The sequence below is a fragment of the Pongo pygmaeus genome, chromosome 20 (genome assembly GCF_028885625.2).
Source record: "Pongo pygmaeus isolate AG05252 chromosome 20, NHGRI_mPonPyg2-v2.0_pri, whole genome shotgun sequence".
In the NCBI taxonomy this organism is placed as follows: Eukaryota; Metazoa; Chordata; class Mammalia; order Primates; family Hominidae; genus Pongo; species Pongo pygmaeus.
The window spans coordinates 35,422,501-35,449,232 of NC_072393.2; the positions used below are offsets into that span (position 1 = coordinate 35,422,501).

At 46.4% G+C, this 26,732-nt stretch overlaps 1 protein-coding gene across 10 annotated transcripts in view; it reads left to right on the plus strand.

Annotated features, from left to right (window-relative positions):
- The window catches only part of ZNF536 (zinc finger protein 536), a 487,338-nt gene that overhangs the window by 33,298 nt on the left and 427,308 nt on the right, over positions 1 to 26,732 (plus strand). For 9 of the 10 annotated variants that reach the window (XM_054464745.2, XM_054464746.2, XM_063657194.1 and 6 more), the window contains exon 2: positions 25,016 to 25,085. The exons of the other annotated variant lie outside the window; for it this stretch is intronic. The gene's annotated coding sequence lies outside the window, so the exon portion shown is untranslated. The remainder of the gene's footprint in view (positions 1 to 25,015; positions 25,086 to 26,732) is intronic. 10 annotated transcript variants of the gene reach the window in all.

Genomic DNA, 26,732 nt, shown 5'->3' on the forward strand with positions numbered 1-26,732 from the left:
TGCAATGGCATGATCTCCGTTCACTGCAACCTCTGCCTCCTAGGTTCAGGCGATTCTCCTGCCTCAGCCTCCCAAGTAGCTGGGATTACAGGTGTGCACCACCATGCCTGGCTAATTTTCATATTTTTAATAGAGATGGGGTTTCTCCATGTTGGCCAGGCTGGTCTGGAACTCCTTACCTCAAGTGATCTGCCTGCCTCGGCCTCCCAAAGTGCTGGGATCACAGGCATGAGCCACTGTGACTGGCCAAAAATTTTTATTTATTTTTTTATTGCATTCAAATAAGTATAACATTAAAAATATAACAAATTTCTGAGGTTAAACCTAAGAGAAGCCTGTAGCAACTCAACCCCCCCTTTTTCATTTTGTTTGCAGTTGCGGGTGGGGAGAAGGCAGCGATTTTGCACAGAACGGGAACTGGAATCCAAGGTTTTTGCTTTTTCTGCATCATTTATATTCTGATGCTTTCACATATGGGTGATTACACTTTAAAGAGAAAAGACCTCACACTCTTCTGATGATCAAAAATTTCATATTACCAAAGGGATACATCAGGGAGCAGGGATGGTTACCATCTTTCCCTTACAGAAAAAGAATGCAGCAGCGGGTCCTGAGATGAACCAGGACTGTGGTCCTGGCGCAACAGCATGGGCGTCACCAGGGAGCTTGTTAGAAATGCAAATCCCAGGCCTCACCCCAGACCCATCTAATCAGAAATGCTGTGGGTTAGGCCCGGCAGTCCGTGTTTTAACAAGTCCTCTAGGTGACTCTGATGCATACTGTGGTGTAAGAGCCACTGCTTTAGGGGTTATAAAATGGCAGTGGCTTTTCCAAGGCTGGAAGCCCAATCCCCATGCTCCAGAACTTTCCATCATCTCCCAGTGTCATCTTCGTGTCCCAGAGGCCGTGCTACAAGCCTGTAGACCCAGTCAGTAAGCACAGTTGTTTGTTTAAAATGCGAAAAAACAGATGGGTGGTCATTGGGTGCTTCTTTTTTTTTTTTGAGACAGAGTCTTGCTCTGTCACCCAGGCTGGAGTGCAGTGGTACGATCTTGGCTCACTGCAACCTCCACCTCCTGGGTTCAGCAATTCTCTTGCCTCAGGCTCCTCTATATCTGGGATTACAGGCACCACCACCACGCCCAGCTATTTTTTTTTTTTTTGTATTTTTAGTAGAGACGACATTTCACCATCTTTGCCAGGCTGGTCTTGAACTCCTGACCTCAAGTGATCCGCCTGCCTTGGCCTCCCAAAGTGCTGGAATTACAGGCGTTGGATGCTTCTTTCTTCTGCCTTTCTAAGAGATCATTTATTGGGGTTTTTCACAAGTTTACCAGTTGATCATTAGAATCTTGAAAAATGTAGAGGTGACTCCGATGTCTAAAATGTGTTTATTTTAGACTTGAATTCTGGAGAATGCCATCTCTCCGTACTGCAACAGGTCAGTGTAAAGTGTCTGTTCTTTGACTTTTGAGTCCTGCATCCTGTGGGGCATTAGGTGTTTCCATGTTCAAGTTGGGGAACATCACAGCAGTTGTTCCTGTCCAGGAAATATCTGCATTTTATGGAGTCATTAGAGCGGTCTGTTTAGAGTTTGCTGGGCAGGATAAGAGGATTCTCCTACTCATTGCAGAGCTTCTGCTGGAGTGTTTTTGGGCAGAAGCCACAGCTGTGTGACTATAGTGAGATGCTGCGAGGAAGGTTGGTGTTCCAAGCCCAAGGCCAACCTCCGTTGCATGTTGGCCATTGGCAATTCTCAGGTAGAACTTTCTTCGCAGTGAGAGAGACTCTTGGTGAGTTCAGGATGGAGTCAGAAGGAAATTCATTGGCCACTTGCTCTGCTGCCACTGAGAGTCCTTCTCTAGGTTGGGAAGTGACAGGCTGATGGCCTTCTGTTAGGAAGTTATGACCCAGGCACCAGCCATGACCACCATACTTGATAGAGTCTAGCGAACCTGCAAAGGCGTCAGCCCCCAGAGCAGGAGGAGCAGGTACAAGCAAACGTGTGGGCATGGCCTTCATACCCCCAAACCCAGTCCTGCTCCTAGAAATAAGGAGACAAAGACCTTCATGCTTCGCACCCCCTGGCCCATCCCATTGACTCCACAGCCTCAGCTTCACCTATTGCGCTCTCCGCAAATGTGGCTCCCACTATGTGAGGCTATTTTGCATGATACATAGATTATTGGGTATCTAAAGACCTATTAGAAAAATGTAACTAGCACATTATAGCTGTGAGTTTTGCAGATGCTATTGCTTAAGGTGAGGCTAAGTTATAAAAAGAAGAAAGAAAAGAGTAGGTGCAGTGGCTCATGCCTGTAGGTGCTATGGCTCAGCTTTTTGGGAGGCTGAGGTCGGAGGGTAGCTTGAGCCCTGGAGTTTGAGACCAATCTGGGCAACGTAACAAGACCCTGTCTCTCAAAACATTTAAAAATTAGCCAGGTGTGGTGGTGCATGCCTGTAGTCCCAGCTACTCAGGAGGCTAAGGTGGGAGGATCATTTGAGCCCACGAGTTCAAAGCTCCAGTAAGCTATGATCGCACCACTGCACTCCAGCCTGGGCAACGGAGCGGGACCTTGTCCAAAAAAAAAAAAAAAAAAGAAAAATAAAAGTGAGTTGATTTAAAGTTAATTAAAAAAAGTATTAAGTAAATAAAGGTCTGGATGGCGCAAAGTTATGGTGGAAACTGTGAAAGGGGGCTGTGGATGACTGAGGTGTGGAACGGGCTGAGGGTGGCCAGTGTTTCCTGAACCTCCTTGGCCGTCCCCTGGGGAGAGCTCCTGCACCCAGCAGAAGTGTGGCTGGTCCATCCTGGTGAGTGTTTTATTGAGAGGAGTCCCACCCCCCCTTCACATCTCAGGCTGCTGGTGGGTGCACTTCTGCGTCTCATTGGCAATGCAATTACTGGCACCATGAGAGGTCTGCAGGTTCAAAGCTAGTGATGAGAAATCTAGTTCACCCCTTTCAGAAATACGGGTTTGGTTTAGGTGGCGATGGTGGTGTTTCATCAAAGAAAAACTCCACCAACCCATAAAAGACAAATAAGAACACAGAATCTGGTGCTCCTCTGTTAGCAGGAGACTCCAGGTGAGAGGCTGAGCCTGCCTGGCTGGTCTCCTCATTGTCCTCTCTTCCTCCTTTTCCATGGCAGCTGCCCAGGACATAGGTCCTCCAGGTGCAGGTGGGAAGGGACAGTCATGGAGCTGTACCACTGAGTTTCTCTGAGGCATCCACATGACAAGCGCTTGTACCTTGTAACTTTGGGCTGATGCACAGGTCAAAGCATGGGGCTTGTGCTGACACAGAGGCCATCTTCCTTGGTGCCTGACAGCAGTCTTTGCTCCTGTATTTCAAGGCTGTGGGTTTTGGGGACTGACAGATGGGCAGCAAGGCAGCCCTGTGCTTCCTGAAGTCAGTTATGCCACTGCCTCTGCGTGTGCTGCCCCAGCAAGGGAGGGCTCCTCTGTGGTTGGAGGCTTGGAGATGCAACGCGGACTTGTCTTGCTGGTATTCGTGGAATGCTATGGCATCCTTGGGTGGCCAGGTGGTCAGAGGGACCTGGGTGGCTGGTGGAAAGTGAGGGGCAACAGTGTCGCCTCCCTGCAATGGTGGGGACATAGGGGGACCTCACCCTCAGGGAGGGACTGCCTGACTCTGCGATGCCCACACTGCCTCCTTGTTTGTGTCCCAGTGGCAGGTGGGGGCTGGTTGCCTCAATATTTGGGACTTTCTGAGGATGCCTCAATATTTGGGACTTTCTGAGGACGTCTCCAAGGAGGATGAGATATAATTTCTGCCCTCATGGAATTTGCAACATAAATGGAGAGCCAAGGCCAACCCTCTTGGGAATGACCTGTGCAAGGCAGCGGTGCTAGGGCACCAAGCCCGTCAGGTGTGGGTGCTCAGGGACAGGAAGCTCAGGGTGATAGAGAACTCCACAGCGTGGACAGGTGCGAGGGAGGATGTCCTAGTGTCCCCTAGGTGAGCAAAGACAGTGAGCCCCGAGAAGGAGGTGGGAGGAGGGCTGCTTGGTGGGAGCAGCATGGGTGCAGCTCCTCTGTGAGACCCCAGGATGCAGCACAGCACATAGCAAACAGTACATGCTCAATAAATATTTGTTAAACTGAACTGAATGGGACCAGAGCTTCGGTTGCTTATGTGGATGCCAGGGCTGGTCTCTAGCATAATGATTTTGGAAAGCATTTACTGGGTCCCTGCCCTGTCTTGGATTCTGGAACCCAGAGCCCCTACAGAAGCCACGCTCCAGTGCCATCACCCATGGAGCTGGCAGCAGAACCCACTGGGACCAGATTCCCTGGCATCTCCCAGGGACCATCCCCCTGACCAGGTCCTTTTATTAACTCAGTGTTGAAGGAGCTGCCCATTGCTGAGGAAGGATGGAAATTAAAAATAACGGAGTGTGTGCGTGTCTGTGAAGGTGACGATATAAAGGTAATGCCACTATGAAAGGCGGTATCATTCGCAACTCGGTGACTCCAATCTTCTGTGTGTTTTGGCCTTTTCTGAATCGCTGCCCCACTCAGCCCCAAGTCAAAAATTTGTTTACACTAATCAGATTTTCAGCTACTCATTCTGTTGCAAGAAGAAGTTAAGTTGTGTGTGTGTGTGTGCACGTGTGTGTGTATTTCATACATTTATGGGTTAAAATCAGACCCCGCATTTCCATTGTTTTCTATCTCTAAGTTAAAAGCTTTTCCCTGAATCTCTCCTGATGCATCTCTCTAGAAAGAAACTCCCAGACTGGGCTAGGCTGAAATTTAAACACACACACACACACACACACACACACACACATACACACACACACACACACACACACCCTACACACACGCATTTCAGACTACACTGAAAAACTACAAGAGAAAATAAGAAATCCAGCAACAGGAAAGGAACTTTCAGTTTTCACTTCCAAGTTTGGCAGCCTGGTGAACTTGAAAGGTTAGCTATGAATAAGCATAATCAGATCTTTCTTTTTGTCCATATTTAATTCAAATGAGACAGCTCTGTGTTGACTTCTAATACAGAAAGGCCACCCACCATGGTGGCGCTCCCAGCCAATGAAGCCGGCTGGTGAAAGCTTTCTTAAATGGTGCTAATCAGCCCAGAGAGGCCTGCCCTCTATCCCCATCAGTATTCTATAATTCAGATGTGCTGATAACCTGAAATTGAATGTGTCAGGATGCAGACATGTGAAGGGAAGAGGGAACTCCAGGCTAGAGGAGCCGGGTGGCTTGGAGACAATGCTGTGGGGGAGGGGGTTTCACACCCTCCCCTGATCCCCCCAGGCCCCCGCCCCCCGCAGTTGTGCCTCTGTGTATGTGTGTGTATGTGTGTGTATTCGTGTGCATGCATGTGTGTGTGTTATTGTTCAGGGCCAGAGACAAAATGGAAGGTTTCAAGTTCTGAAATATTTATAGGAAAGCTTTGGATTTTGTATATGTTAAATGAATCAACAGACATTTTGGCTGCTAAGGGGTGAATGGTAATTTGTGATTAATTTTTTTTGAAGCCAAGGCTATTTTAAAACCTTTCTCCCACTTTCTCATATAAGAGACAGACAGACACACACACCCACCCCAGTCTGGTGAGCACGTCTCACAGGGAAGTTTAACAAAAGAGTCGCTATTGTCACTGTCCCAGCCGGCAGCAGTGCAGCTGAGGGTCAGTTGCTATTTCTATTTTAAACCTTGATTTTTGCAAAGTTTGTCTTTTGACTGTTCTCATTCTAATCAGGCTTAGTTAGGGGATCCGCTCCAAGCTCCACACCAGGCTGTGAGGACAGAGAAAGATAAACCGGGGGGATTAAACAAAAAGTTCTGCTCTGTCAATAGTCGTGTGTGTGTGTGTGTATGTGTGTGTGAGAGAGAGAGAGAGAGAGAGAGAGAGAGATTCATTGACCAACACTCATCTCTCAGCCATTTCTTTAATTTCAAAGAAAGTGCAGTTTGTTACAGAACTCTGCCTTCTGTGAGCTGGTGCCTTTGATTGTGCATGGATCTGTTGGGTGTGCCTTCAGGGTGCTAGCTCTTCAGTCTCCCCCTTGTGCTCCATGACTTTATGTCCCTTGAAGAAAGGGGAACAGCAGCTCCAGCCCCAGTCGTGTCTTCAGTCCCTCAGTCCAGCCCAAACATTTCCCAAATGCTCGGGTGCAATCCTCTGCCAGCCTCTGCTGCTGCCAGGAGCCCAGCCCTCTTCAACTTTGCTGGTTGATGTCTTGATCAGCTTAGAAGCTGCCTGATTTCTGCATCTTCCCCCATGTGCTCTTCCAACTTCCCGCTCCTGCAGGTCAGGAGGGACCTTTCCTTCTGCAGGTCTCTCTTCATCAGAGCATCTGTCGCTCCATCCTGGTTTAGAGACATCTGCATGCCTTTTGTGTGTCCTACTGTGTGATGTGCTCCTTAAGGGCTGAGTGTGTCTGAGGCACCTTGTCCACCCCGCACCTCCCTCTGCACAGAAATGGGCAGGAACTGGGGAGATGCACTCAGGAAGGGGCTGAATTGCCTGTGGTCCCTGCTCAGGGCTCGCCATATTCAGAGGAAAGGATAGTGAGGGGAGACAGGCTGGGACTAGGCAGGATAGTGGAGATATAGAAGCTGCCTTTTTTCATCATGGTTCCGGCTGGTATCACCTTGTCATCTCCCACTCAGTCCAGGCTAGCCGTAGGGACACGGGTCTGCCCTCCCAATCAAGTGGGCACTCTTTTCTTCAGAGCTCATAGATTTTCTTCCTAAGAGACTGCTCTGTCAAAGGGTAAGAAGAAGGTCCCAGGTTTTTGTTTCTCTTTTCTTTTTTTTTTTTTCTTTTTTTTTGAGAGACAGGGCCTTGATCTGTCATCCAGGCTGGAGTGCAATGGTGTGATCATGCCTCACTGCAGCCACAACCTCCTGGGCTCATGAGATCCTCCTGCCTCAGCCTCCCAAGTAGCTAGAACTACAGGCACATACCAACATGGCTGGCTAAATATTTTTAGAGACAGGGTCTTGCTCTGTTGCCCAGGCTAGAGTGCAGAGGCACAATCACAGCTCACTGCAGCCTTGAATTCCTGGGCTCAAGCGATCCTCCCATCTCAGCCTCCCGAGTAGCTGAGACTACAGTCACAAGCCACCATGCCTGGCTAATTTTTAATTTTTTTTGTAGAGAGGGGGGTCTCGCTTTGTTGCCCAGGTTGGTCTCAAACTCCTGGGCTCCAGTGATTCTCCTGCGTCAGCCTCCCAAGGTGCTGGGATTACAGGCGTGAGTCACCACCCGGTCAAGGTAACTTTTCATCTCCATCCCCATCACGGTCAGACTGATTGGCACCATGTGGCCTGTCTTCCAGAAAGACCAAGAATTCTTCCCTGTAGTTTGGACCCAGTGGTGGCTTCCCCAAGGGAACGGTTGGCATGTGTTTAATTATTCATTGGTGTTCTCGTCTGTATCTCTCTCCTCCTTGATTGTTTTGTCTTTCCCTAAAAATATTTATTTGAAATTCTGTGATCAAAGACTGAAAAACAAAATAGAGCAGGATATTAAAATGAAATTTTTTTTAAGGAGGTTGGAATGTCAAGATCATTTTTATTAGAAAAGTTTACAAGATGAAGCCACGAATTATTTACGTAAACTTCATATATCAAGCATAATACTCCCAACTGTGCTTTTGGTGAGTGATACTGGCTGGCAGAACTTGGATTTAAAATACCTTCTACTTAAGGCAGGAAGAATGCATTTTAATTAAAATTAACGGATTTTTTTTTTCTTGATCATATTTTAACACACACATACGCACTCACACACATCTGTGTTCAGAATTGATAAAGAAAGAACTCTGGTTAAATAATCCACTTTTGTCTGACAACGGAATCCGTTATAGAGGTGCAAATATGCAGAAAGCTATTTGGAAATGCATCCTAGTAGTTGTCAGGTTTTATTATGCAGGAAGGTGTCATGTTTGTTACGAAGCTGAGTGCAGATGGCAGAGTGGAAGAAATGGATCACTAATTTTAACAATGATTAATGAACAGAGATAGAAAATGAATTACATTGGACTATCGGAGGCAAGAAATATTTTTGTGAAAATTTTGACTCATCTGCTGTGCTGTTCTCTGCAAATTATTTTCAGAAATTCTATATGTTGTCAACAGTTGACTGCATTTTCCATTACTGTCTATTTCTGTTCTTAAGTACTTTTGTGTTATTAGAGATACATAATTTCAAAATACCAATACATTCCTGATTACTTAGAGGAAATATATGTAACAGTGTGACTGTTCCATAGACACTAGCCATAAAAGTCCTGTTTTATAATAATCTTTCATTCTTCCTCATTTTATCACTACATTAGGAATGTTTGATAAAAAGAAAAGCGGGGGACTCTTCTAGCACGTGCAGAATAAAGGAAAAATAGAGCGAAGGTAGGAATAAAAATGTGATCTTGGTGGCTTATTGTGGTGCTGAGCTGCTACCAGCCCTGTCCATCTTTGCGTCCCCTGCCTGGCATCATGGGAGGGAGGGGCCAACTCCTTCTCTGGTGTTACCCTCTGCCATTCATGGCACACCCGGTCTTGTCCTCTGTGGGTGCGGCTTCAGGCATCTCCTGACTCCCTGTCTGCCTTCAGACACAGGGAGTATCACCAGTTCATGAAGTTGTCCTAGCAATTATTTTTTCCTCTGTTGGACCCTTCCTTACTTTAGTTCTTTCTCTCTGCTCCAATGACCCTGGTATTGATAGTGAGTTTTCACAGTGCTTTGTGGGTCTCGCTTTCTTTTTCAGCCTATCAGCAATTGAGTGTGTACGTGTGTGTGTGACAGAGACACACACACACACACACAGAAAGAGAGAGAGAGAGAGAGATCTGCAAAGGAATACAGCTTATTTGTTTATGATATCTGTTCTTGGCAGGAGGCACACCTATATGATTTCTCATATGGAAAAAATGGATAGTGATTTTCTTTTCTTCCATCCTCCTCCCCCCGCCTCCCTCCCTTTCTCTCTCCCTCTCATCCTTCCCTCCCCCCAGATATATTAACCACATTAAATATATTGACTTCAGGGCTTCTCATTTTCCTGGGATCCTTTGCAATAGAGAAATGATCTACTAGTGTTTGGATCCTGCATTGTAATTGGTATGCACTTAATTTCACTCATCAGGACCCACTTTAGTGGTGACCTGAGTACATTTTATAGTTAGTAAATTTAGGATTCTTACTATTGCAGGACCACCCAATCAGAGTTCAGCTGTGCATCTGTGGTCAGTGCTATTAGTCCACCTCTCATCCCGTCACTATTTAATACTTGGCTTGGATGTTAATTTGAATTAAAACTTTACCTATATAAGGGTATAGTCCTGGTGTGGTTTTGACAACTCCCCATTCTTTCCCCAAGAAGGATTCCCTCAAGACAAGATGACAGGGTGCTTCTCGACCCTCCCAGGGAGTGCTGACTCTCTAGAGCCCTGATATTTGTGTAGGGCGAAGCTGCCTCCTGAGAACTGCCTGGTGTCTGAACAAATGGACGATCTATAACGACTTCCTTCTCCTACAAACGAGCTTTCCAAGTTTTCAACTTGACTGTTTTATTTATGCTCTTGACCTGTAAAAACAAGCAGGCTGTTTAAAAAGCAAAAAGTACTTCCCATGATTAGAGTACTTAGAGTTGAAATAAATTGGAGAATGAAGCGAACATTCCTCGCCGCTTCAGTGGAAAATGTCGTGGGGGTTTTCCTTCTTGAGCATGTTCTGTGCTTCTGCAAGCCGGAACTCCCCAATCTCGCTGCCCTTAGGGTCCCCAAGAACGAATTCATGTGTCTTCCCCTTTTCTTGCTTTTAGGTAGTGGAATTATCTTAGTGAACATTTAAAACCTGTTTACGAATGGTTCTAAGTGAAGTAGTTTGCATATAATTATGGTCCTGATGGGAAAACACTTTGGAAAAACAACTAGTGATACAATGCAAGTCCTGCTCAGGTTACATAGCATATGCCAAACACTGAGGAAACACTCGCGGTCTTTAGTGAACAAGGTAGGGGAAGGCTCCAGGGAGCCAATTTAGAATGTGACTTAAGGCAAGCGTGGCTTTTTGTGTCTCTTTCTTTTGGCGAGTGTGTTGAGTAGCAGTGGTCCCTGGAACTCCGCAGGAACCCTGCCACCTGCCTGGGGTGGCCACCCTGCACACATCTGTACAAGGTGGGTGTCCGGAGAGGAGCAGGTTGAACAGGAGGACTCAGTGGGAGGCTCTGGATGAGCAAGGCTTGGTGGAGACAGTGGTCACTGGGCTGGTGCTCAACTGGAAGTTGCACCAGGGATAATGTAATGGTGTGGGATGTAGAGGGAGAGTTACACACAGGCAGGGAGGGGGAGAGAACCCTACAATTTGTGGATGGAGAGACCAGGAGGAATGAAAAAGAAACTGTAGATGATCCACTTAAGAGACAAGTGATTCCTAAATATAGAACTGTCTTTATGATTCATGGTTGGGGTTGCTTTTGAGGCAGTAAGTCAGGTGGATTATCTATAGGAATAATTTGAGGGTACTTGAGATTTTGACATTTGGGTCTAAACACCAGGAAACACGTTGGTATTCAGGTTACATTCCTCTTCCTACTATGAGTATCTTCTGGCTATTTTAACCTGAGTGTGTTCATGCCTGTGTAAATTTGGCTCCTGGCCTGCGTTTGTACTAGGTTGGTCCCCCGCCTCGGCTTGTACGAATGAAGATGCCACAGCCCAGTGTCTGTGTGTGCGGCCTTCCCACTGCCATTCCCGGAGGCAGCTGGCACCCATGTTGCACCCAAACAGGAGCCAAAGGCATTCCCACTTCTAGCTGGTTCCAGTTTTCAGGGACAGCACTGTTTATTTTTCCACAGTCATTACTGGGTTTTTGTTTTGGTTGTGATCACCTTTATATCCCTCTGAACTAACTCATCCAATCAGAACTGGAGAGAAAAATGATTTGAAAAGTCATTTAAAAATACCCACTTCTAAGGCGAATTCATCCAAGTCATCAGATAGGTGCACACACCCCCACACTTATTTGGCCACAACTGCTGGTCTGTTCCAGGGCCTATGTGTTTGATATGGTGACAACTATGTGTGAAAACATAAGACCCAGCAGCCGACAATTCTTTGTGGATACAAATCTCTAGGCATGTCCCCGGAGTGCACCTTTTTAGCCTGCCAAGCCCTGGAATATACATTGAAGTTAAGCTGAGTTGAGTAATTATAATGCTATGGCCCTATAGCATGAACTGAAGAAAATTCAAGATGTCTGTCATCCTTCTATTACCTCAGGTAAATAACTGATTGACCTTTTTGGGGCTCTGATACTTTACTAATCAGAACCTGAAATCTGTATAACAACACTTCATTTACTTGATAGACAAAAGAACAATTGCACTTGAAGTAATGTGATTTCTAAATAGACACTGCCTGTCAAAAATAAATGCATTAGAAGTAAAATGTAGCTCAAGGAGACAATTAGCAAACAGAGGTGACACCGTAAACAGGTGCACCCATTATTCCCAAAGCTTGTGGCAATATATTCGCGTCTTTTAGAGTGATGGAAGATCATGTGACGGTTTGGTGAATTATCTATCGGTATCATCTGACTGATGAAGCCCGCTGCTGTTGCAGAACATTTAAAAATGCATCTCACAAATTACATGGTAGCTGGGAAAAATGCAGGTTTTTTTTTTTTTTTTTTTTTTTAAAGAACAATGCTTTTCTAAAGCTATGTGCTAGCATACGTAATTTTTTCTTTGAAAGGATGGAGACCATTTCATTATGCTGGGTATATAGTCGGTTAAGGTTGTGCAAATTCATTACAATGTTTGTTAATGTATAAAACATTTTCCATTCTGGTTTTAGTGACATTGGATTTTTTTTTTATAATGTGCCATTTCTGAAACATCTGCCATCCCCTTGTTACCTGTGGGCAGAGGAGAGAGAATGCACTCTTTCTAAGAATGTTTAGAAAATCTTTTCCAAAATGGAAAGGCTTGGGAGAGAAGAGGGAAAGGACAGCTTTTTCTGTGAATGGTTACGTTGGAATTTTCTGGGATAGGAACTTTACCATGCAATAGGCAAAGAGGGGCTGTCAGCAGCTGCTCAATATGCCAGGAGAGGAAAGGCCTGGCTTCCTGGGGGTCTTTCTGTGCCCTGTGTTTGCACACCCTGTACTGAGCACTGCTTGCAGAGTACATGCTTCTGGAAGCTCTCCCTGTTTTTTTTTTTGTTGTTTTATTTTTTTGCTAAAGCATGAGAGATGCTTGAGGGACTTATCATTTTGGCAGTTACTATTTCTTCTTGTTGCTATATAATCACAGGAAAACAGTGTGAAATATTTTATGTGACCTCCAAATTCATCTGCCCTTAACTTTTCTCAGCCCTTCTCCAGAATAACCAGTAGCTGGAGCTAAAGCTGATATGGATTTAGGGGTCAAGTTCACCAGGATAGCTGTATTTTGATCACACCCTCTGCCCAGATAGAGAAATGAGCAAAACCCCACCATCCTCTCGCCATGTTCCCAGCAGCCTCCACGTTCCTGCTAGTTTCTAGCTGGGGAGGTGGCTCATGTCCATTTTCACACTTCTGTCTGGTCTCTCATACATCACAGGACTTTTTGAAGCATCCAAGTTTCTGTCTTGGAGACTGAAGAAGTGAGAGTCTCCACTTGTGAGAGTAACCACCTTGTAAGGTGGAAACGGTTGGAAGAGCTCCTTGCCCTATGTGTCCTAGGAGACAGACCCCAGGAAGCGGCTGTAGGCCTGACTGGCCGAGGCTGTCCTCCAGAGACACAAGTCCGTGCATTTTGTGAATTAAAACAGGAATAACAACAACCCCTGCACAGAAGTAAGAAACTGGCGGAATGAGGTCTCCAGCCTTTGGGATCTATGTCATTGAAAGCCAAGAGCACTTCTTGAAGAGCTGCCCAAGTAGCCTCTCTGGGAATTTTTTGGACATCAGCTCATCAGAGAAGTGGCGGCCAGAAGGCTTCTGAAGCATCCCAAATCTCTAAGCACTGGAGAGATTTCCTGATTTGCAGAAGTGGAAATACTCCAGCTAGGGAAGAGGGGTTTACTGGGTTTCCTCAAAGCTGTTCTTTCCTCTTTTCTCCTTTTTTCCTTTGTAAATTAATAGATAGGTAAAGTTCCTATCCCAGAACTTTGTAAATTATTTTTTGAGCAGTTTTAAATATCCAATAAAATTGAGCAGAAAGTACAGAGTTCCCATGTATCTTCTCCCCCTCTCCATTAAAAGACATTTTAGTTGTTTTCACCTTTCCTCTGCTATTAAATTTGTGTTAGTGTGGTACTTTTGTTATGATTGTTGAACCAATATTGATACATTATTATTAATGAAAGTTCATAGTTTATATTCAGGTTCACTCTTTGTGTTGGACATTTTATGGGTTTTGACAAGTGTATTATGACTTGTATCCATCATTACAGTATCATACAGAGTAGTTTCACTGCCCTAAAAATCCCCTGAGCTTCACTCCCTCTTCCCCTGAACCTCTGGCAACCACTGGTCTTTTTCCTGTCTCCCTTGTTTAGCCTTTCCCAGAATGTCTTGTATTTGGATTCGCATGACATGTAGTCTTTTAACAGTGCCTTCTTTCACTTAGAAATATGCATTTAAATTTTCTCCATGTCTTTTCATGGTTAGATAGCTCATTTCTTTTTATTGCTGAATAATATTCCATTATATGGATGTACCACAATCAAGCTATTCACCTCTTAAAAGACATCTTGGTTGCTTCCAAGTTTGGGCAATTGTGTGATTCATAATAACATTCAATAAACATTCTGCTATAAACATTCGTGCGCAGTTTTTTTGTTTTTGTTTTTTACTTTTTGAGAGACAGGGTCTTGCTTTATTGCCCAGGCTGGAGTGCAGCAGCACAATCATAGCTCACTGCAGCCTCGACCTCCCATGCTGAAGCAATCATCCTGCCTCAGCATCTTGACTGCAGGTGTGCACCACCACACCTGGCTAATTTTAAAATTTTTGTAGAGACAGGGTCTCACTATGCTGCCGAGAATGGTCTTAAACTCCTAGGATCAAGTGATCCTCCTGCCTCAACCTTCTGAAGTGCTGGGATTACAGGCATGAACCACTGCACCTGGCCATGCTGATTGTGTGTGTGTGTGTGTATACCTAAGTTTCCACTCATTTGTATAAATATCAAGGAGCATGATTGCTGGATTGCTTGATAAGACAATATTTAGCCTTGTAAGAGACTGCCAAACTGTCTTCCCACGTGGCTTTCTCCTAGCAGTGAATGAGAGTTCCTGTTGCTCCATGTCCTCCTCAGCATTTGATGTTGTCAGTGTTTTGAATTTTTGCTGTTGTGATAGGGGTGTAGTGGCATTTCATTTTTGTTTGAATTTGCAAGTCCCTGGTGACATAGGATGTTGAGCATCTTTTCATATGCTTATTTGCTGTCTGTATATCTTCTCTGGGGACTTACCTGTTCAGATCTTTTGCCCATTTTTAAATTGGGCTGTTTATTTCTTACTGTTGAGTTTTAAGAGTTCTTCGCATATCTCAAATACCAGTCCTTTATCAGATATGTGTTTTGCAAAAACTTTCTCCAATGTGTAGCTTGTCTTTTCATTCTCTTAACCCTTTCTCTTCTTAACACTTGTGGAAACTAAGCTACTTTAGCCAGTGGCTTATATTTTTGTGTGGCCAAGCAGCATCTATTTGCATTTGAAACCTGAGGTTTTGAGAAATTTGAAGTCAAAGATACACATGATGTATGTTCTTAACTATGTTCATGAATACATATACATGTACACATGTGTTCGTTAACACATATATGCATGCATATATGTGCAAGAATGGAAAGAAATGCACCAAAATATCAACAGCCATTATATCAGTTAATAGAATTATGGATTATTATTTTCCTCTTTCTAATATCTTGTATATTCCAAATTTTCTACAAATGAGCATATATAACTTGAATAACCAATTTTAAAAAGTAAAAAGTAAATGAGGTTAAACAAAAAGTGACCCCTGTAAACGAGATACCAAGATAGTTCCGTTAGAAGTGGTATAACTTTCATTTCGACTTCAGAGATCAGTGGGACCAACGTTTCAAGTGATATCCGTGATAATGCATGTTCTCTAAAAACAAGCAAATTTTTAGTATGACCAAATTTGACTGTCGAAATGCCAGATAATTTTGCTAAGCTCAGAATCTGCACTGCACAATAGAAATATAGCGCAAACCACAAGTGCAAGTCATGCATGCATTTTTGAATTTTCTAATAGCCACATTATATTTTGTTTAATTCAGTGTATCCACAATATCATCATTTCAACACATAAAAAGTATAAAGAATATTAATGAGACATTTTTCATTCTTCCAAATGCAATTTGTAGTTTACACTCACAGTGCATCTCAATTTGGACTGGCCAGATTTCAAGTGCTCCGTTGCCACGTGTGGCCAGTGGCTACCAGCTTGGACAGTGCAGTTCTATGTGATGGCAGAATGTATCTTTTTTCTTTCCAACTTTTATTTTAGGTTCAAGGGGGCACATGGGCTGGCTTGTTACATGGGTAAGTTGTGTGTCACGGAGGTTTGGTGTATAGACCATTTCGTCACCCAGGTAATCAGCATGACACCTGCTAGATGTCTGAACATTTGAGTGATATTTAGCAAGCAGAATATCAGCACAGCAAGCAGCATTACCTCTGGTAGCACAGGTGGAACAGAAAACAACTCTCCAGTTTCCAGTTATTTTACATCTCTTCTTCAAGATGCATTACTTCGTAGATATCTTGGGGTTTGATGATGCCATGAAGTACTTTCTGTAAAGCAATACGTACGTTGAGTTCACATGGTGATACAATCTATTAGAAAGCCTTTATAATTTTCTGGATTTTTCCCCCTGTTTGCATCATTCCATCTCTGGCAGCCAGAATTGTCTTAGTTTTGTTGTCCTGCCAAGTCTTGAGCTGAGTGGGGTCTTCATCCTTGTGGATGGGGTGAGAGATCCAGGGCAAAGACATTGGGTGGAGCGAAGTTCAGGGAGAGCCTGTCAGGCACTGACTGCTGGAGAACATGGCCCCTGGGGGAGCTGGGGGACTCCATCTTGAGTGTGGTTAGGCTCTGGAAATCCACCAGCTTGGCAGCTTATTAGCCAGTGCTCCCTGGCCTTGCAGAAAATGCCTGCATCTAGTTTGCACTTCTTACCCTAAGAACACTGACCTACAGGGTGAGTTCTCCTTCCTCACCTTGTCCTGGGTCAGAACCACCCACCTTGGGCTGGGGAGTAGGAATCCAGGTGCAGAATGGTGCCAAGCTCTCTGCGTGCTCCTGAGGACCCGGCCATGGGGGCCACTGGCTGTGTCTGACCGGTGGACATCAGGCAAACTTGACTGCCCTGAAGATGAGGCTCTCCGAGGCTGTAGGGAAGAGATGCTGTTGCCTTGCGTTGGGGCACAGTGTGTTCGAGTGGCTCATGGCATGGGTCATGGAATCAGTCTGCTGAGATTCACACCCTGGGTCCCCGTCTCCTGAGCTCTTAACCTCGGACACAGAACTTTGGGGCTAGTACCTCAGTTTTTCATCAATAAATGATAATACCCACCTCATAGGATGGATGCAAGGATGAAGTGAGATTGCGTGTCAATGCTTGGAACTCTGGGTGGCACATGGTAAATCCTAGTTTTCATTCTTATCGAATTCAAGAATGGTCAGTCAATGAACAAAGCCCTCAGAAGGGGTGTGTGTGTGTGTGTGTGTGTGTGTGTAAATACATACTGGCTGCTTCCTGGACTACATTTCTTTATTGGCCCAAGTGTTCCTGTCTCTTGCACTATCAACCTGCACTGAATCACCGGCAAGAGCATCTCCCCTCTCCCTTCACTTTCCCTCTCTCCTTTCTTCCTTCTCAGGGCTGTTTTGACTATGAATTAATTGTAGGTTTGGGGACTTGCAAGCAATAATCAAAGCCAATAAACTTCAAAAGGATGGGGAGGACCAGGGCCACCGGGGGAGTGCAGGGAGCCGACTGGAGCTCTTGGTGGCTGCGGGTTGGGGTGGTGGGGGCTTTCTATGTTTCTTCAAAGGGGACACCAAGTGTTTCAGATTGTCACTTAAAAGCTAGATGCAAAACTTTGGAAATCTGGTGAGAGGTGACGGTTTCCAAAACAGCTATTTTTATCTTTTGCCAGCAAGCATGAGCCCAGTGGAATGGAGAGTTAAACTTGGAATTTCTTGGCAAGGGTTAATAATCAATGTAGATCTCCTAACAAAGGAGATGCTGCCTTATTATACTGGGAAAGTTTTTTTTCTTAACTGTCAGTGAAGCAGTACTAATTATTACTCCAGTGTAAATGAGGTCATTTCCTATTAAGAGAACAAAATGCTCAGCCCTGCCTTGCCAATTCATACCAACTATTTTTCACACATACTCAGCTTTTTAGTTTTTTTTAAAATTTTGATAAAATCCATTCATTTGTATTAGAAAAGTGTAAACCATCGCCATAATAGTTGCCCGTGATTACCCAGATGAGCTTTTGTAATGTGTGGGTTGTTTGAATACCATGTGTTAGCTATGGAACAATTAGGCAGCTGAATGGATCTTTAAAACAATCAGATACTTTTATCTCACTGAAAAAATACATTCCTTGGATGTGTACTGTTAAACCGTAAATTCCGGCGAACACTAAGCTCACGTCACCAGGAGAACTTTCGGATATATGTTGATCAAGGACACAAAGACATCCAAATATCTTGTCTTCATGTTTTCGTTTTTTTTTTTTTTATTTTTATGCAAGCAAAAAGATTTAAGGAATATTGTAGAAAACAAAGGGTAATTGTTTTAGCCCAGATGTTGCTTTTGCACAACAAGCAGGTTACAATGTTCCCACAGAGCTGATGAGCCCAATCAGGGAAATGATTAAAAATTGATTTTGTCCCTGTAATTACAGTATGTAAACTACTTAGCTTGGATTGCAAAGGAAGTGATTTTCTAATTACGTATATACTCTGGTGTCTAATGATTGGTTTTTTGAAGTAATGAAGAGAGAGCACTAACGACTCCTTGGTGTTCTGTTGTTTAAGAAAGACCATCTTTAGAGTAAGCGGCAACAGACAAAGAGTTTAAATTGAATTTTCAACACTGTTGATGTGCACATGGATTTGTTTATTAAAGAGACAGGGGTGTAATTTGATTGGCTCTGAGCATCTTGGCTTTTTTTCATGCTAAAGCATGTAAAAATACATGCACGGGGCAGGCGAGCTGATGAGAGAAAGCCTCTCCACTCCTCTTTTATCATCCCCGAGCCTGGTCCGATATTGTAGGGTCTCAGGTTTCTGTGAGCGTCTGATGTCTGTGTATCCTGAAAGCATTTAGATCGAACAGGTATCAAATAGCTTCTCCATCAAAGTTACCTTTGTTTTAAAATGAAAGAAGAGGCTTCCTTTGGAAGCGTGTCTGGGCAGCCCTACGCGCTCTGTGTTATAATATTTCAGCCATGTCATATGATGCTGGGCTCTGTGTCAGGGTGGCAACTGCTGCCCACCTCCAACATGCATGTGAACGCTCACACGTGCACACATACATGCACATACCCACGCACACAGTCACACAGGTGCTAGCGCCTGGGCGCGGAGGCCTGACGGCAGCGTGTCCGTTGTGGGACCCTGTGGAGTGGGCTGATGGGTTTTGGGAAAGATCTTGCCAAGTTTCTAGTGCTTGTCCTCCTCTTTGAGACACATTGTGGCTGTTGAATAACAGCTCAGGCACTTGCTCTGGCAGAAGTTAGCAGAGGGTGACCATTTCTCCGTCGGTATGTCATGCCCTCTGGGAGGAGGGTGGTGGCTTCAGCGTGACCCTGACAGCAAGAACCTTGTGGGCGGTGCTGTCTTCAGCAGAACCCAACTCACACTCTCTCTGGGCCCTGTCCTCTCCTACGCAGGCTTCTTGCTGGTGACTTGGGACCCGATGTTTTGAAATGTAGGTTTTATTATTATTCAGCTATGGCGTGGCCAATAGGGCAGGAGACAACTGACATTGAACGGACAGTTTGTTACTCACAGTTCCCAAGAGGAAGACACAGCATGCCACGTGGGGACCACATGGAGAAGCACCAGGATTCCTGGGAGGCAGAAGGCGAGAGGGGAGAAGAGGGACAAGAGCCTTTATCGTAGCTTCCCAGGGAAAGGCAAGGCAAGGCAGGGCTGGGAGGGTTTGAATTGGCTCGTTTGAGTGGTTTCTACAGGCATGGACCATGGGGGTTGCTTCTAGTTGTCTGGTTTCTGGCCGTGGGCGATTAGGGCAGGAGGATAGTGGCCCCAAGTGGGGGGGCCCCGTGAGAGCCCAGTAAAGGTGGTGTGGGCAGTGTGGTTTGGACTGGCTGTTTTATATATGAAAAGAGGTCCCAGGGAGTCATTTACCAACTCTAGAAATGGGCTAGCTCTGGGCAGGGCAGTCTTTCTGGGGCCAGAAAGGCCCCAAGATGTCAGGGCATCAGAACCTTTTGGTGAACACACCTGGGTCCTGGGCTGAGGCTGGTTTGGGAGCTGGTTCCCTGTGCCGCCAGGGTACTGGGCCAGGGTGAGCATGGCTGACTCTGGGCTCTCCTTACTCTTGGTGTTCTACTTGGCAGGTCTCACCGCTTTGTCGTGGAACACATCCCGAATATGCCTGCCTTTCCCCTGCCACTGCTCTCTCTCCAGCTCGCACCAGATCCTCACTTACTTACACACCTGCAGCAGCCTCCCCCATGGGTGTCCCTGCCTCCTCTCTGATCCTCTCTTGTCTGCTCCTTCCATAGCAGGCGTACAGTGCAAATAGATCATGTTTTTCCTGTGCCCAAAATCTACCAGTGGCTCAGGATAAAACCCTTCCCGACTAGGTATGTGGGTCCTAAAAAGCCCACCTTCATCCATTCTCCCACTCACTATCCATACCCAGGCCGCAGGGAATGTCTCAGTGCTCCTTGAATGCACCGTCTCCATCTGACCTCAGGGCCTTTGCACTCGCTGTTCGCTCTTCCTGTACCGCCGTTGCCCGCATTCTCGCAGGGCTCACTCCCTTACTTTGTTCCGGCCCCTTGCCAGATGTTGCTTCCTTAGAGAGGTCTTCTCTGATTGTCACTGTCACTTCCTCCAGCTTTATTATCTTCTTAGAGATTGTTATTTGCTGGCATATTTTACTTTTGTCTTTCATTTGAATCTGGTCTCGGAAACATGAGCTCCACGCAGGTGGACACGATGTTTATCACTGGATCCCCAGAAATAGAATAGAGCCTGACTGCAGGGGTGCTGGGTGGATAATGGTTGAGTGAGTGGCTGATTCTCCGAGGCTCCTCCCTGGGAGCTTTCCACACCAGGACCCCCTTCCTGTTGGAAATCTGTAGCAACAATGGATGTGTCATTTGGGGCCATGTTCATCCCCCAGGGTTCTCTGAGAAAGAGAGAATCACTCAGTGCTTGGAGCAAAACTTCCAGATCCGGTTGGAGGAGCTGCGGTTTTTTGGTAGGGTCCTTGTTGCTGGTGGAACTTGAGAATATCAAGCTCTGGGCTGGGAGGAGGTCTCAGAATCACGGGAGGGAAGTTGCCAGCACCCGGGGGTGCGCACTGGAGAAGATGCCCTGTGTACCTTGGGATGCGGAAAGTCTGCTCTTGGTAGAGGGGGTTCTGAGGCGTTGCTTAGGAGCCACTGCACTCAAGTGTCATCTGTGGGGAGACTTAGTTGGGCACCCAGCTGTTTTCCCTCTGGAACTCTAAACCATGTCCTTCCCTGGGCAGAGGGCCGAAGGAGCCGGACTGGCTTTCTCTCCAAATCCTCCTTGCCCAACTCTTTTCTGGAAGGAAAGTAGTTTCCCTGGCTCCCAATTGCCACTCACTCAGATGCCTCCGCAGACAGCCCCTGCTGCTGCTGCCAGACCTTCCAGTGACCCATCCGGGGAAGGGCCATCCTGTGTCTCCCCAGGAATACACTCCATCTCCCACAGGAGAGAATGGAACATGGGCCAGGAGTGGAAATTGAAGCAGCCCTCACACCTTTCCTCCCATCCATCCGCCTCGCCTCCATCTGTCCATCTGCACTTTCATCCTTCCATCTGCCTCGCCTCCATCCTTCCATCTGCACTTTCATCCTTCCATCTGCCCCTTTTCTTTCATCCTCTCTTCCACCTTCAGACCCTCTCTTTCCTCCTGCCCTCCTTACTTTTGTTTTCCCTCCCCTTCCATTTTTGCATCCATCTTCATCCTTCTGTCCTTCTCTCCTCCCTCTCTACTCTATCTTTCCTCCATCCTTCCATTCCCATGCTCCTGTCTGTCCTCCTTCCATCCTTCTGTCTTAACTTTCCTCCCCTACCCCCTCCCATCCACCTAGGTCCTCCGACAGAGGTGAGGGGCTGGGAGGAGAGTCTGACACCACCCTTCCCCCATGTGCTGGACTGTCCTCTGCATGTGCCTGGGGTTTACTGTGGCCTCAGTGATGGTGACGTTCATTGCTGCTCTCATATCCTCCAAATTGTCATGGTGCGGGGTGGAGACAGGTGTGCACTGCCCACAGGCAGGAAACTCGCTGGCCTGGAGGACCGCTCTGTGCTAAACTCAGGGCCCATCTCAGAGCCATGGTGATGCTGGGGGTACCCCGTCTCTGCTCACCTCTTGACTGGCCAATCACCCTCTCCCTCAGAGCCCATGGGTCTGAGTCAGGCAGGCTGGGCTTTTGCTCAGGGAGGGTTTCTCTGGCTCCTTCAGAGCTCTGGTGTAGGCAGCTCTGGGAGGATATGGGAGGGAGGAGGGTGCCCCATCCCCTGCAGGGAGCCCGTGTGGCCTCCTGCTTTGGTGGACAGAGGGCCCCGTGCAGAGCTAGCTTGTATGTCTGCGTTCAGCGGGGCTCATTCAGTGAACACGGCTGGGCTGCTGGGTGGGTCCTGCCTGGCCTGTGGAATTCACAGGGATGGGGGTGTGTGGGCTTGGGATGGGCCCACTGTGTGTCAGGGTGGGTCAGAGCTGCCGAGGCACCTTCCACTTCCTCGCTTGGTTGGTGCCCCCCGTATCTTCCTGTGCTCCCACTTCCCCTTTGAAGTCCCTCTCTCAGAACTTTCCACCCCTCCTCTTGTCTCCCTTTCCTCAGAGAGGCCTTGGAAGTACCTCTGGCTCTAGGAAGTCTCCCTTTCTCCCTCCTTGCTCCCCAGCACCCTGCGTCCCTGCTGTACTCCAGCCAGGGTCCACCCAGGAAATGGCCATTCAGGCTTCCCTTCTTCAGCCCTTGCAAACCTTCTCACTCCCCTTTCTGGAAGTTGCGGCCACTCTGTTGTACTTCTGTGCCCCTTCCTGGCCTCCAGCCCTGTCTCCACCAGGGCCCTGCCTGTACTTACTTAAGGGCTTGACTCAACTCTGCCCCACTCCCGGTGCCCTGCCTTTGATGTGCTCCTTGTCCTGGCAACCGGGACCTTCACATGATGGGTGGTTGCTGCATCTGATGGGCAGACCTGCTTGGCCCCTGACCTACCCCAGAGGCCCCAGTGCACCACAGGTGCTGGAAAGGGAGTCTCCAAGCCAATGAGTGAACAGGCCTCCTAAGCTCATCCATGTTGCTCGGGAGGGCTGCGTGGGAGCCTTATCTGTGCTTTAAGAGGGAAGCAGGAGCCATCAGTCTACAGTGGGTGGAATTTCAAGCACTGAAACGCACCTGTGGAGGTTCCCTTATTTTGATGAGGTGGGGGATACCCCACTTAGTTCATACCATGCTTTTTGTCACCTTTGCAATCTTCCCCTTCCCACCCCTACTCTGAGCTGCACCAAACTGGGCTCGTGGACAGAGTCTCCTGGGTGGCCCCTCAGCTTCGGGTCCCTGTGGGGGAGAGGGCGAGGGGAGGCCTCATGTCCAGGCTGCTTCTGGTTATGCCACTGACTGTGTTATCTCTAAATACAAGTCACTTACTTGCACCAAAAGAGCTGTTTCTTTCATTGAGGAAGACAGAATGACTCTGCCGGTGCTTCCCTTCCTCCCCACCCTGCATCACGAGAGCATCTGTGGTCGGATGCAGTCACCTTTCCCCGACCCGCAGTGACTGTAACGACATCAGACACCAGGAGCCTCCTCCTGTTTAGACTGGATCAGAAAGGCACAGATGGAACTAACTCGATTTCTTTTCCTAAGGGCCCAGTGAGGCTGTACTCGTCGGCTGCCCTGCTGGTGTGTTGGGCTAACCTTGCCCACGCAGGTCAGACTCCCTTGCATAAGCCCACTAATCCGTTGGGAGAGCACAGCCTCCAATGTAGCCATGAGGCTTGTGCTGGGCCCTTTCATGATTTAGAGCGTAGAACCTGAGGGGTTTGTGCCCATCACTGCCCCAGTGCCAACTGCAGGAGACGGTGTTCTGATCAATGGCATGAAGCTGGACAAACCGGTGTGGGACTTTCCCCGATGCAGCCTCTCTGTGTTCTCCTGTCATTGGAATTTACAGGGCTTCTAAGTGAATGGCCCCTGGAGAATAGTCCTAGAATTTTGCAAGTCATGAGCCTAGATATAAAATCTGAGTGTGTCTCCCATCTCCTGCAACCCACTCCCTAAACATAAGGAGGTCTTAGAGCAAAGCAAATAAGTGTTTTCAGAGCCAGCTGGGTGGTGGGGACCTGTTTAGCTCAGCGATAGGACAGAACCTTGGAAAGTGTAGCATTGGGCATTTGTTCCTCACTCCTTAGATTTTGAGTGACACAGGGAAAAAAATCAAAAAACAATGCAAAAGATCATCTGGTTCAGGGAAGAGAGAGAGACAGACAGACAGACACTGAGATGTAATTTCTTTCCGTGTTGGAGATGGTTGAGATGTCAGCTTTTGCTTTATGTCTCAGGATAGGCAGGTAGAAATGTGTTTACAGACAGCAGCTTCCCTGTGGCACCCTGAGAAAACACTTTTTGAGCATGCAGTCAGCAAACACCTTTTTGGTTGCCAGAAATCAGCCTTGGAGTTGAATGAAGTGTTGCAAGCCAGTGGTTCAATCAGTACAAACTTCTTGGGCTGGGGCTGCTACCAGTCCTCCAAATGTATCTTCTGGTTTTCCATGTGCAGAATCAAATTTTCTGAATCCATAGAGAAATTCTACCTCTGTGATCAGAATTTACAACTTCACTTTCAATAAAATATAACTTATTAAGGGAACTTATGTTTGCCCCATAACATCCCTTCCATGACATGGCAAAACAAATGAGAATCCGAGTTGCACTGGGTGAGGAGTAGGCTGGAGATCACAGGCTGGGGGCTGGCCTTCCTTGATTGCCCCCTAGCCAGCAGCTCTGCAGCCATCATAGGTGAACATCCCAGCTTTCTGTCTTGGCCTTTATCACCTCTGAGCATGCCGTAGGAGGTGAGATCACCCATGTGGGACTTACATCAGTGATAACACAGAATGAAGAAGTAGAAAATCTCACTGGCTGCTGCTTTCCTGGTCTGGGTTCGGGAGAGAGGACTTTGATGCCAAACACAACATCTCTAAGCCTCAGTCAGTTGCAGATTCCCATTCTGTATCCACTGGCTACCAAACAGGCTTGGCCAGTTGAAATTTGGGTGGAATTTTGGTTTACTGTAGAGGGCTCCATAAATCAGGGAAAAAGCAAGAACCCTTGGGTTCTTTGAGAATTCTAAAGAATTCACTTTGAGAATTCTAAAGAAGAGAGACAGTGAGAGAGAAAGAGAGAGAGAGGGAGAGAGAGAGAGAGAGAGAGCCCTTATAATATTAGTCCCTGTTTCTTCTTTCCCATATAGAGAAGATAAGAGATGGTTAGCAGTTCTTTTTGTGCAGGTGGCGATTTCCCACTGAAAATAAGCTGAGGAAATTTGGTTCATTGCAGCAAAGGTCACATAGTTCCCATTTTTTAAATTGCTCAAAGAATTGGGGGCAGTGGGGCTATTCAAGGTTTTTAGGCTCTCGACTAACCCAGCAAATTGTTACTTTGGATGAATGCTGTTTATGTGACTTACTGAAGTCGACATGTGTGACATTTACAGTTTCTAACAGGTCTTATTTTTGCAGTTCCTGACCACCACGGCTTTAAGAATATCCTTCAACCAGGAGGGAGATCCATTGCTTTAAGACTTGCCTGGTAAGGACCATCGATTTGTAGTTTGTTGAACTGGTGTCTCTGTCTGTGAGTTTGTGGGGAAGTCCAGGCTGCCTTCTCTGGGCTGCTGAGCCCTATGCAGAGCTATGGAGAAACTTCCAGAGTCGCAGGTGTCTGGGAGGTAGCATGGGTTCCATATCCTGTGGGTGGGGTGAACTACAATGTGGAGACATGTTCTTGAGTCTCTGAACAGGTTCCCCCATGAGGCAAAGCCCAACAAGGGTGACTTCTTTCTCTCTTGTGTGACACCCTGAGTCCCTGTCTGCCAGCCAGCAGCCTGGAACCAGGGCTGAGAGCTGGTGGGGCTTTTGCTAAAGGCTGAGTGACCGCGTCCAAGTGCCACCTGTGGTCGGGCTCCCCATCACTCACCAGGTGACTCAGTGGCTTGGTCCAGTCTTGGACAAATCCTGTCCCAAAGCTGCTCCGTGTTTGTCACCTCAATCAGACTCCAGATCACAAACTCCTGGATGGGGTGTATTTCCGGCATGGGAGCTGATACAAACTTAAAATACAAAAGAAAGGGTGACATGTGTATTTGATATCTTCGGTGGCCTCATCTGAGGCTGCCCCTGATATCTCTGTAAACTCACCCTCGGACGTAATTAGCCCAGCCCACCTTCTCCTGACCACACGTCTCAGAGGTCACTACATAAACCAGGGAAATTGATAGCAGAATTATGCACTCAGAAATTAATTTTATATTGTACTGAATATATTTTTTTTTTATTGTGACTTTATCTTGCTGGAAAAGTGCTTACTTCTGATTTTGTGGATATTCCTGACCGTGGATTACTTTTATTTTGGTTTTTACACAACAGTTATATTAGAAATTTGCTGTTTTATTCTTACCTTCTTAGTAAAAATCCTTTTATCACACAATGGGTAATTTATATCCATTACCAGGCCTTTCAATCCTTTTCAGTGGGGCTGTCAGTGCCGTTGGCACAGTAATGATTAATGTGATCTAATAATAGTGTACCATTATATTACCTTAGTAAAACATGTACCAACACCCTATTCCGATCTACCAAATTCATAGCTTCCTATAATATTTTTGTTGAAAGACAGGATTACTATTTTTCAAAGCTGATTTTTTTCCCCTTTAACATATTTAATGAAATTCACAATTCTTTGCCTTAGTAATCCTGGGCATGTGACTGGGCTTGATGGGTGAACTCCACATCTGTAGGCCCTGTTGTGATTTGTCAGGAGAAAGGTCCAACCATCCCAGTGATCTGCCAGAGAGATTATTTTGTTTTTGTTGGGCCTGGATTGTTTTGCCTTGAAAAAAAAGAAAAAAAATTGTCAGGTTTCCAGTCCCTTCTGATGTGTAATAAGGAAGGTGTGTTTTAGATTGAAAGGCAAAGGAGGAAGCAATTTGTTTTCTTCCTTCCCTCTGTCACCTGCCTCTGTCTGCTGGTGAATCGGAGGTATAGCCGAGCCAGTGGAAGTAGCTTTAAACCGCTTCCCCAGAAATGCCCCTCTCTGACCCATCCGCTCCTCTAGCTGTGGCCCAGCCTCTTTGGGTCTGACATAGGGTCTTTTACATTTGGCATTATTGAAATTTTGGGCTGGATAGTGATTGGTTGCAGGGCCCTCCCGTGCACTGTAGAATGTTTGCAACATCCC